At 36.7% G+C, this 13,054-nt stretch overlaps 1 pseudogene; it reads left to right on the top strand.

Moving 5' to 3' along the window:
• LOC106464266 overlaps positions 1–13,054 on the top strand; it is a 92,480-nt pseudogene that overhangs the window by 50,686 nt on the left and 28,740 nt on the right.

Raw genomic sequence — 13,054 nt, 5'->3', positions numbered from 1 at the left:
ACTATAATAAGTATAGTATAAATAGTAACCGTACGGTAAGTAACTAAAAGGGAAGTAGTCTATCTTGTTAGTTTTACGGTTAAGTTTAGTCATATAAGTATATATATATATATATATATATATATATATACACAACCTCATAATATCAAAAATGTTAATGTTTCATTTTAAAGAACTATAATATACTTGTAGTGAATAGTGCAAATTGGTTTGAATATCCTTTGCTTGAGTTTTATCATTGTTGATTTTTCTTCAACATAACTTGTATAAGTTAAGTCTTGCATAAGAGTGATGTTAATGAATATGATTGGATAATGTCAGAGTAACATGATTATGACAACATAAATTTGATAGCACTACTTCAGAACTTACTCCACATTTTAAACACACTATAATATATGTATTTTTTTTTTTTATGATTTACAACTAATATGATCACCAAAGGTAGAAGGAATAAATTTTCACTGATGATCACGTTGTTTTAGAAATATTATAAGTAAACCTGTTTTTTTGTTTTATTTAAAGTAGCATTGCCCAAACCACTAAAAATCTTTCTAAAGAAATGTAACTAATGTAATAAATCTTGAAATAAGTATAGTCAAAATAGTTCAGAAGTTCCATATGACCCACTGGTAACAGTTATTTTTTCTAAAAATGTTGGATACTTCTTATTGAGATGTCATTCTGTCAGGGTAAGAGGGACTGTCATCTATAATCAGTTGTACTTACATTTTCATTAATAACTCTTCATATTGTTAAGTTTTTATAGTTTCTCTTTTATCTTTAGCTTGTTAATTTCACAGGAACTCTTTCTATACTTGGGTTATTGTATTTCTTCTTTTATGATTTAGGTGTTTTGAATCCTATGTGATTTCTTAGTATCATAACAAGAATATTTAAATATTTATGTAGATGCTGTTTTTTGATGGTGGATAAGATGTAGAAATTATTAGATTTATGTCTCTTCTGAGAGGTACTGGGAATTTTTTTTTGTCTACAAATTAAGTCAAAAACAATTAAATTATGGATTTTTGTCATATTTATAAACCTGATAGCTGTAAGTCATGACACTGTTTTTACTTGTGCTGTTGCTATTGAATTGTGTAACCAGATCCATAAACTGTTTGTGCAGTATCTCAAGTATAATTTAAAACAAAGTGCTCATTTTTATGGTATTCTTTACTTTAGATTTTGTCTCGTGTTCTGAGCAAGATACCATTTTATGGAGTGCTAGCTCAGTTGCCAAGTAAAAACCTAGTTTTGGCTTAAAATTTCTCAAACTGTAATATTCTAAAGTTTTGAAATTCATATCTGTACAAAACATTCAAATCATGAAGTATATCTGTTTTTAATTTTGAATTTTATAGTTTTTGTCACTGTAGTATTGAAGTCAGATTATACCGTCAAATATGGTTAATTGTTTAATTTTAAAAAATTTGCAGGGTATGTTTTTAGAATAGTTATCTTTAATGGTAAAATATATTTGATTTAATGTCAAAGAGAAATGATAAACATTTCATTTTCACAGGACTTCACAAATAATATCTTCTCTTTAAAACACTTATCACAGGTTGTTGCACCTGCTGTATCAACTCAGACAATAGCTGTGCCACAACAAGGAGGAGCAGTTTCCTTTGTCCATGTTTCCATCCCCAGCAACACCCAAGTTGTTCAGTCCGTGATTCAGCAAAACCAACAGTCGGTCATACAGTCTCCTGGTAGCACCACTCTACAGTCGGTATGATGGAAGTTTTAAAAATATTGTTTTTTCTTAAAAGATCTTATAATTATCTGCTTAAATTAATTGGAATTTTTTAGTAAATCTTGGCTCTGGAAATTTCTTATAAAAGGAATTAAATTTTGTTTAAATCATGTTCACCTGCAGGTTTATGCTGCAATAAAAAACAAATGTGATTTAGATAATAGCAGAGACCTTAGGAAGAGGCTAATTACATGTGTAACTGAAAACAATAATGTGTGTGTAAAGATGCTTTATATAAGGTTGGGAAAAGTAACTAAATGATTGTTTCATTTAGAACATAATTTAATTTCTAACTATTACTCCGAAACAAACATTAATTAAATCTGTTTCAGTCATCTTTGTACTATTTTATTAGTACCAACTCTATAATACCAACCATATACTACGAATTGTGTTGTAACTTTTGTAGCATTCTGTGTAAAAAATTCCTAATGAATCACTATCAATATTTTGGTAGAGCAGTTTTTATCAATGCAGAATATTTCATTAGTAGTGCATTTTATTCAGAGTGTTATAACTTATAGGGATGGCTATAAGAAGTTTCAAAAAAAATGGGAGCAAAATTGTTATAAAATATCCCCTTTTTAATCATGTAGATATATCTGGTAGGGCTATGCATACATTTCAGAAAAAAAAACTGAACGAAAGTTTATGTATATCATCTGTCTATTGATGAGCTAGATTTTTTTGGTTTTACTGTAAAACATTTTGATAATGATAAATCTCATTTAATAATTTTGATAGTTTTTCAAAGACATGGTTATTATCATGTAGACAATAAGCATGTGAAGAGTTGCTTCAAATGTCAGGGATAATTCCTATTCTGTCAATTCAGTTTTCATTACTACACTGCCCCAGAAAATTTCTCAGTATTAAGTAAATGTTTCAAATTTTACTTGGAATAGATTCAGCATTTGTGTGGGAATAATGTTCCAACACCTTAAAGCTCTTCACAACAGTAAACACTAATCATTCATTGATAGCAACACATGCATTTGAAAAAAAAAAAGTATAGAAGACCAGGTGAAATTAAAAGTAATTCAATTTTAAAGAAATGGTTGTAATTAACATGTGTGCCAACAGGGTACTGTTATGTTTTCATACTGTTGCGATAGGTTTGAAAACTAGCTAACTGTGTCCCTCTATTCAATTCTGCCAAACTATCACTTCTTGTTTGGCAGTGCCCATGTAAAGATGTTCTTCATTGTGCTCTTCAATCGTGTTTTTTTTGTGTGAAACTTAGTGAATTTTTTGAAATTTTCATTGAACTGTTTTGTACTGTATTCTGAAGTGGAACTGTTACTCTTATTTTTACAAAAGTTCACGAATGAAGGATAACTTCCTTTTTTATTCCAGTTTTTCATTTCTTTATTCTCACACTGTTCTGTTCGGTCATTCATCTTTAACAGTGAATTCCGAAATCCAAGTTACCATTTCAGAGGTAATACCATCTACCAGCATACTTACACAGGCTGCAGGTGGGAGGAACTCGACTAAAGAATTATCAGCTCTCATTTGCTGTGAGACTGATCATTATATGAATCATCCTTCTTCCTGAACATGCCAAACCTGTTTGGGATGACAAGGAATTTGATGGCTTGTTTCCTCCAACTAGTTTTGCTGTGTTTTCCTATGCACCTATTGAGGAATCAGCTAGGCCTAATGTGCCTTTCTTGGACATGATTTCTCAGGTTTGTTCTATTTTATCCATTTCCTCAATTTCTTATAATCTCCTTCCTTCCTTGTTACATGATACCCTCCCCTCAGTATTTTGTGTATTCCCCTTCCCCCGATTGTATGGTTCATGCAGAGCATTTAGAATCCCATGTAGAATCAGTGACACAGCAATCCACTCTTTCATCTTTGGTTGATTGTTTGTCTCATTCAGAGCCTAGACAATCCCCTATTACTGTTTTCCATCCTGCTCCTTCCTAGCCCTTACCAGTTCCAACCTCTAGGGGTTTCTCCACTCGTCGTATTATTTGATGTGGATGGACATGCTGCCAACAGTACCAGTGATTACCCAGTGGGTTCCAGTCCAGTGGTCGTTGCTTGACCAATTTATTTCCCCTATAGCAAGATTTTACCACAGATCTTTGGGTTATTCCTATATTTTATCAGTTGATGTGCTATCGTTGATTTCTTCATCATGGAATAGTGTATCAATATTGTGCCCTACCCTTTGAGCTTGCTTTGTCCCCATATGTCTTTTGTCAAGTGGTCAAGGCTTTTGCCCGACATATACTTGCTCAGAATTTGCACTTACACCATTACATGAATGACTGGATCTTTTTGCTCATTCCAAATGGGAGTCTGCCCATCACACTCATCTGCTGCTTTTGGAAGCAGCTCAAGTGAGTTGGTTAATCAAGTTGGAGAAGTCCTTCTTTATACCTACCCAATATCTCGTCCATTGGACATCTTCTTCTTCAACACTCATTTCAATCAGGCCCAAGCTTCTCCTCTTTGACTCCATTCAATGGAGTTTTCAGATCTCTATGTCCTTACTGCTCATAAGGTGCTATTGAAATGTGGTTTTATATAGAAACCCTTATCCCTTTGGGTTAAGTTCATATAAGACCTCTTCAGTGGACTCTGCACAACAAATTGAACCTTGCACAGGATGCTTTGGTTGCTAGTGTTTCCCTTCCTCCTTACCTTGTCGGCAATCTGCATTGGTGGTTGGACAATGCCCACATGTTGGTGGTCTCCAGCCAAGAGGTCCTACCATATCAACATCCTAGAACTTCTGACCATACATCATGCGTTGGGTCATTTTCTTCATCTTGCCCTGATCCATTTTAACAATTCTACAGTGGAACTTGTATCAGTCACCAAGGCAGCACATGTTCACATTCCTTTTATGGTTGATCCTTGGATCTTATTTTTTTGCATGTCATATTCTTGGTACATTCAACACTGTTGTAGATCATCTCTCCCAACTTGACAAACGTTATTCCATGGAGATGTCTCTTGATCCACACGTTTTTCAGTGGTTATGCCTTCAGTGGGTTATTCCTCACCTGAATGCATTTGCCACATCCCTCAGCACCAAGTTATCTTTGTTTTGGTCTCATGTTTCTCATCGACTTGCACTGACTGTTGATGTGTTCAGCCAGAATTGGACTAACAGATACCTTTAGGTGTATCTTCCCATCCATCTCCATTCCAGGGTGATTTTGTACATCCACACCACTCCATGTCAAATTCTTCTGATTGCTCCATTCTGGCCAGCACAGCCACAGCTGCTCCAGCTCCAATCTGCCCCACCATTACCTTTTCCTCTTACTCCGTCTCTTCAACATCAACCTTGGTCACCAGCATTTCATCCAGCCCTTCCTTCCCTCCATCTTCATGCCCGGTTTTTATCTGGTCTTTGGTGAGACCAGGACTGTCCCAGCAAGTTGCTTTGTTTTTAGAATGTTTCATTCCCTCTTTGGCTATGGATATTTACAATGTAAGTGAAACGTTTTCTGCTGGTAATCTTTGGGTTGGAGGATTTCACCTGCTCAACCCACTGTTCCTCTTATTATGGATTTCCTCACTTGTCTGTTTGATCATGGAACTTTGGTTTTCACAATTGTGAGTTATAAGGTCTGCCTTATCCCACTTTTTTTTCCCCTGGTAATGTAATGTTTTTACTTCTCCTACCCTCTCACTATTGTTGTGTTCCTTCCAGTTTAGTTAACCAGCTTGGCACACAGTCCTTCTAGATTGAGATGTCAAGGTGGTTCTTTACTGCCTTACTTTACTTCCATTTGAACCTCTGTCCTCGTGTTTGATTTTTTCAATTACCCCTTAAGACTTATTTCCTTCACCTCTTGGCCTGTGGATGATGTTGGTTGGATTTACAACCAACAATTTTTAATGTATCCTGTATCATTCCACATATGTTTTGCTTTATCCAGATCGATTTTCCCTTCCCAAAACTTGGGCAGCTCCTGAGGGTAATTCCTCCTTCTCACTGATTTCCCTTTCTTCGATTTCTCACCTATATTCCCAGTCTGATCCAGATAGACAAGTATGTCCCATACGTGCTCTTCATTGTTATATTGCTTTCTTGGCTTCCTTCTGTAGTGCCCTTTTCCACCTCTTCATCCCGTGGCAACTATCCTTTGTTAGTGACCTTTCTCTTTCCACCCTTACCAATTGGGTTTGGCTTGTACTTCCTTGTCTCCTTCTTCCTGTACTTTGTTCCAGGTATCTTCTCACCAGATTAAGCACCTTACCTTTTCCCTGGCATCTCATCTGCATTGTCCGTTGAAGAAAATTCTTCAATCAGGCATGCGGACCACACCTCACACATTCATCTCGCACTATCTGCATCAGATAGCTGTTTCATCCTCATCTGGTTATCATCTTCCACCTGTTGCCATTCCTCAGACTTCAGTTAGACTGTGACTGGGTAAGGTATCTTTTATATATGTATACCTCTTATTTTTCATAGGCATGCCCCTTTTTTATTTAAGGACCCCACTCTGTGATGAGTGGTGCCTGTCCTGGTGTACTTATTAAACTAGTAAAATCTGCACTGTCAGGCCATGATGACTTAACAGTTATAATTTCCATGGCTACTAAATGCACACTGTTTAGATGGGGGTATTACACAAGACTGCTCATAGGTTCTTCCTTGCAATATATTTGCTTCATTAATATACTTGTTCTGGACCATAATAATCCATGAACTTCATTAGTAAAGCAGAAAGGGATAGCTGCATATCCCTGCCATTCCTTAGATTGAATAAATCAGGAGTAGTCTCCTTTTGAAAATAGGGTTTTCATGGTCATCTGTTGCACTATCTTCAGTGTTGACATTCCTCCATTCTCCCCACCACATTTTCTCCCCCATTTTTCTTCCAGTGGAGTATGGGAGTCCTTAACACTTTCCAGTTTCAAGCTGCTGGGGTGGTGGACCATGGAAGCATCCCCCCTGAATGTGATTGATATATAAGATGCAAACAACAATGAATCCATTCAGTTGAGAGTAGGGTGGTGGTGTTCTGCTGGTGTAGATGCTGAGATATCCTTCAATCTGAAGCTCCATCTCTGAACAGGTTTATATGAGGGGGTGTTGTATCTTCGGAGTGAGCCATCAAAATTGCAGTTCACCCCTTTGATGGGGATCTCTCATTCTACCCCAACATGGATGTTGGTTTCCATTGGCTGGGTTTTGGATTCAGATCTGGATCAATCGACATAAATCCTCATACATGTATTATAGGTATCTCTGTTCCCTCACTCAGACTCATGTTCACTGCCACTGTGTTGTGGATCACAGTGGATGAACATGCAGGTTACTACAGTTCTTTCTCTTGCGGTGTCCCTCAAAGATTTTCATATACCTTGGACGTTACTGCACTGGGGTGGTTCTTGTTTGATTGGTTTTGAGTGGGATATTTCACAATACAGGAACATCTTTCTTATTCTAATTCACTGGATGTTGGGTTCCCGATTCAGTACAACATTTTACCACTTTGCTATCACGTGCCCTGTTGAGTATGATATCTTCCTCCTGGCTATTGAACTGCAGGTGAAGATGGTATGATCCTTGTTCCTACCCCCACTTTGATGTTGGTTCCCAGTGGTTGGGTTTCGGATTGTAGTTGACTTACCGATGGTGTGATCCTCATCCTACCCCACATGGATGCCAGTTCCCAGTGACTGGATTTTGGATGCAGTTGACTTGCCATGTACGGTCCATCACACCCCTAGTCACTCTACACTTTGGGGCACATCCTTTTTTACTCTCACCCACATTCTGTCATCAAAGGTATTGAAATTCTTATATCAGGTGGTTTGGATCCTTATCTTACCATTGATCTTTTCCTTTTGGATGTGCTCGTCCCATTTTTGCAACATTTCTTTCCACACTGAGCATAAAGTATATCTGGTACAGAAGTGGTGTGGTCTCCCATGTATGATTTTCTACTGTGAGGATCTCCCCTTTTAGGGTGTTCTTTGGACACTTTCAAAGGATGCTTTTTTCTTTCCCTTCATCTATTCAATGTGGGATTCTAGCTATATCTATGAGCAAAGGTAATGTACTGTATTGTATCACACTAATAACCCTTTCTCTACATTGAAAACTGGTGCTTCCATTTTCTGCCTAAGCTGGAAGTGATAGTTCAGTAGAATCACGTTGATCATGGGATACGTAAAAGCTCAAGGCTTGTGGCATACAAAAAACTTTTGCATATAGAGGGCAGAACTGAATGAGAATAGCTATTTATATGAGAGGACGTAAGTACCTATCAGAAATACATTTTCAGTATAGGAAAATTATAACATTGGCTTGTTTTCTTCCTTCTAACCTGTCTTCTCAAAATTCTGGAAGACTAGTACGATTACCCAAAACAAACAAACATTTAGATAAAGATTTAGATTAAATTGGAAAATAAGAATCATAATCTTCCCTAGAATATATTTTTTGTCAATAAAAATACATGTAGAGAATAATTATAATGGATAGAAGTAACAAAGTTATATTTTCATTCACTGTAAAACTAAGTTAAAAGTATAGTAAAGGGAATGATTAATCTTTAAATTGTGGTAGTTTTACAAATATATTTTCCCACCATGCCAGAATAGTTTATGCGGCATTTTTAGACCAAATCAGTTTAAACTAAATTACAACTTTATTAAATATTTTCATCATTTGCTCTTGAATAAACATGCTAATTAAAAATATTAGTGTTAACTTTAAGCTTTCCCTATATTAAAAACTATAATATGTCTGTGGCCAACCATCAAGCTAGTACCAAAGGGAAATGGGTTCTACATTTGTTAGTACTTTTTCATAAAGAAGTGGGGAGTACTTTGTTGTAGTGTGACATTGTTTTTTGGGGGAGGGGAGTAAAAGTGTTGTCACACAAGAAGGCAGTGGATGTGTGAATGAATTTTTCATTAAAGTGTATCAGTCTCAAGTTTAAGGTGAGAAAGCAAATGCAAGAACAGTGCTAGAACTTCAAGTCTACTGTTTCAAATCTGAATTAATAATCTTTATGAAGAAGGGAACCAACTAAGCTTTTTTGCTAAGAGAGCAATACAATAAAGTAGGAAATTTTTGTGTGTAGAAAAGATTAACCTTTTAAGTTAGAGGATTTTTGAATAAATGTAATCCTAAATGACCAGACTTGGCCTAGTGGTTGATGTTTAGGACTGTGAATCAGAATGTCCATGATTCACATTCCATTGCTACAAAATTTCATTCCATACTTTGGAGTCCTGCATGTATTATAAGAGAGATGGTTGAATCCCACAAGAGCCAAGACCTGGAAGTAGATACTGTTGACTAGTTGCATTCCCACCTAGTCTATCAATTCAAAATGAGGAATAGTTAATGCAGACTGTCCTCCTGTAGCTTTTTGAAGGTATAAGAAACAAAATAACATAAAACTAACACTAAACTAAAATATTTTGCATGTTAATTTTGTGGGGTTTATGTGAACTTTATTTAAACTCATTACTAATGAATTATCATGAATATTGGTTATCATAAACTTGCTTTGCTTTTCTCTACTCCTAAAGTACTATCATTGATAAGTTTTTAAACTTAATTTTTTTGTATTTTATTACAGCTTGGTAAACATGTATTTTTTGTGAATAAAGACTCTGTTATCCACAGTGCTGAAGGAGACAGTGGAGTCCATCCAGTTCAGGTAAGTTTGAAGAGCTCTGTAACACTAGAATATATACAGTTTATTTGTATGTAACTTTATAACTTTAAATATTTGCTACAACTATCAAAAGGTGCATCTTATATATATATTGCAAACTGTAGTATCTGTCCAAGTGTTCATTTGTCTTCTGTTTATGGTGGCCACTTCCCATGCTGTGTTTCAAAAACTGTTCATGCAGGCAAAGCTCAAAATTCACTTTTTATATGACAGGAGAACAGGCATGAATAATGTTGATGCAAAATTTTATTTCACAAGTAGGTTATTCTACAATAAATTGTCATTCACATTTCAAAATGTGATGTAACTCAAGGAATAATTATGTAGTTTTACTGTATGTTATTGTTGAGCAGCTCTTAGCATAACTGAAATGCTCAACAATTATTTTTCGTGGTGGGCAGTATAAGTAGCTCAGTGCTTTGGCTCTGAGTGAAACAGAGTGCAACACAATTAACTTTCTTAAAATCCAGGAAATAATTTAAATGGATAGATTAACTTAAATTTTTCCCATCACTAGGGATGGGTACTTTTGCTTGTTATTAAATATATTGATATATGTATACTCTAAACTTGCCCTATCTTAGAAACTGTAATACTTCTGTGTCTTCAGTCTCTTTTCCTTTCTGAATTCTTATAGTACTAAAAACTGGAATTTGATATCCATGGTGGGCACAACACATATAGCCTATTGTGTAGCTTTGTGATTAATAACAAAACCAACAGTAAAGAATTTATGTAAGATATTTTTGGTTACAGTACAGGTAGAATAATAAAGTTAAATAACATGCAGAAAAAGCTTAGCCATTGAAATGTTTAATTGTGAAGTTTTATAGCTAACTGTAAATTAATTTAAGGAAATTACCAAGAAATGATGATGCTATATTTTAGGCCTTTACCTGACAAATTATTATAAGTACACTTTCAACCATAAAATTATGAGTTGAATGTACAGAAATTGCAATATTTTGATGGTATCTTTGAACAAGAGAAAATGTATTAGACCAGTTTCTCATAAAACTTGGAATAAGTTTAGTGTGTGATTTCTTGCTTTGAAAAATGCTGTGAAACTCTTAAAATGTGTTTGGCATTCGTGAAAAGTCTTCACAAAGCACATTCAATAGAAACAATGAAATATGTCCTTCAGCTATTTCTTCTGACTTTAGTTGGTTCATGTCTGATCAGTCATACCTGTGTCTGTCAATCATTGAATGATATAAGACCATGGAATTGGTTATAATGAGAACAAAGTACCTTATTCTTACTATTCCTTCTGCTTTGAGTTTTCTTGTCCTCTCTTTATTGGATTCTAATACTTCCTATATGATACATACCTCTTCTCACACAGTAGCTTTTCTCAATCTTCTTCTGTGCTCTAATGCATTGAAAAGAAATTTTCCTACTTGACTCACTAGCCTTTATAACCCTCAGTTCGAGCTGCTTATTTAGCGTGCATAGTGCATGCAACAACCCTCCACCCTTCAGACGTGCTCGAATGCATTCTCTTCAGTGGGAACTCTGCAGTCTCTCAGATTCTTTGAATCTACTGGTTGTTCTTCCTGCTTCCCTGCAATCTGATCTTGCTTGGTGGATGGACAGAGACAATATAACAGTAGGTGTTCCTCTTTTATTTCCTTCTTCATCCAGATCTGCATCTTTTCACACATGCTTCTCTTGTGTGTATTGGGGTGCTTCTCTCAATGCAGAGGAGATTTCTGGATCTTGGTCTTCAGCCAAATCTGGGCTTCATATCAATCTTCTAGAGTTCTTGGCAGTTCATCGTATCATGTCTTATTTCTTCCATCTTCTACAGGGGTGTGGTTGTGGTGCATTCTGACAACACCTCGGTGGTCTCCTACATCACCATATAGAGGGTACTCTGGAACTCCTATTCTGGGCCCAATAGCACCAGATACATTTATTAACTTGCCATATCCAGTGTGCATTGAATCTGGTGGTAGATTGGTTGTCATGTCCATTCAAAATCCTACCCACAGAGTAGTCCCTGGATCCTTAGGTTTTCCAGTGGTTGTGCTCTTGTCTGGGTACACCACCCATCAACGCAATGCATTTGCCACTCATCTCAACATCAAACTGCCATCATTCTGGTCTCTGGTTCCTCATCATCAGACCTTAGGTGTTGATGCCTTCAGCCAGAAATGGAGTGGCCTTCACATTTATAGCTTTCCTCCTAAATGTCTCATCCCCAGAGTTATCTCCCTAATCCACACCACTCTGTGTTGGGTTATTTTGGAGGCTTTGTATTGGTCAAATCAACCTTAGTTCCCTCTTCTGCCACCTCTGCAGATGTACCTCTGCTTCTACCTATGTCTCCATTGCTCCTTCATCAATCTTAGTTGGACATCTTTGATTCCAACACTCCAGCCTCACAAGTGGCTTTTCTTAGATCCCTTTTAAGACACCTGGGCCTTACACCATGTGTTTCTTTTCTCATTTCCTTTTCAATCCATTCCTCTATTTTGTTGATTTACCAATGCCATTGGTCTACATTTAGTCATTGCTCTATCTGGCATGGATTCTATCCTTCCTGTACTACTGTTCCTTACCTTTCCCAGTTTTTCACCTGGCTCTCTAATCAGAACCTTTCATTTTCGACTGTTTCTGGCTGTAGACCTTCCTTGTTGTATACGTTTTGTTTTACCAGGTTTTGCTGGGATTTTTCCTCTCCTGTCCTTTCCATCCTATTCTGATCCTTTAGTCTTATTCATCCTTGCTGTGTTTGTCCTGTCTCTGATTGAGATCTCAATATCATCCCTTCTTGCACAGTCCTGACCTCCCTTTGAATTTTTGGCTTCCTATTTCCTGTATCATCTTTCCCTGAAGACCTACTTCCTTTTCCTGCTGGCTTGTGGTCGGCGTCAGTCTGATCTTTTTTGTCATTGATTTTTCCCGTACCCTTTATTACAGGACCTATGTTGTGCTCTATCCAGACTATTCTTTCCTTCCTAAACTCTCTGCTGTGTGAATCTGCCTTCTCTCTCATCTCCATCCCTTCCCTTTCCCATTTTTATTTCCGATCAGATCCTGATTGCCTCTTGTGACCTGTGTGGGCTTTACGGTGCGAAGTTTTTCGTACATCTTCCCATTCCCATTTGTTTCTTCCCTGGAATCCTTCAGTGTCTCATGAACTTTCACCCATCACCCTTATGGGTTGGGTTCATCAGCTATTTGATTGGTCTACTCTTCCCTTTCATCAGATTCGACATGTCACCATGTCTCTGGCAGCTCGTTTTCATCATCCTCTGGAGGAGATTGTTCAAACCAGAATGTGGAATACTCATATTTTTGTCTCTCATTACTTGCACTATCTGGCTGTATCACTCTCTGGTGAATATCATCTCCATCCAGTGGCAGTTCTCTCTGTTGTGGTTCAACTCTGACTTGGGTGTCTTTTTATCTGTAAATTTTTTCTTACAGGGGCTTCCCCTTTTTTCTACACTATATATTTGGATCATGCTCAATGGTAAGTGTTGCCTGGTCAGATATGCCTTACTTTAACCCACATCTGCTACCTTTATGGTTGTAACACACATTGTTGAGATTGAGTGTTCTGCAAGACCTCAAGTGGCTTACCTAGTGGTGTATATATATATATATA

Source organism: Limulus polyphemus, unplaced genomic scaffold (assembly GCF_000517525.1).
Source record: "Limulus polyphemus unplaced genomic scaffold, Limulus_polyphemus-2.1.2 Scaffold1603, whole genome shotgun sequence".
Taxonomy (NCBI): domain Eukaryota; kingdom Metazoa; phylum Arthropoda; class Merostomata; order Xiphosura; family Limulidae; genus Limulus; species Limulus polyphemus.
This window is presented reverse-complemented; position numbering and strand designations above follow the sequence as displayed.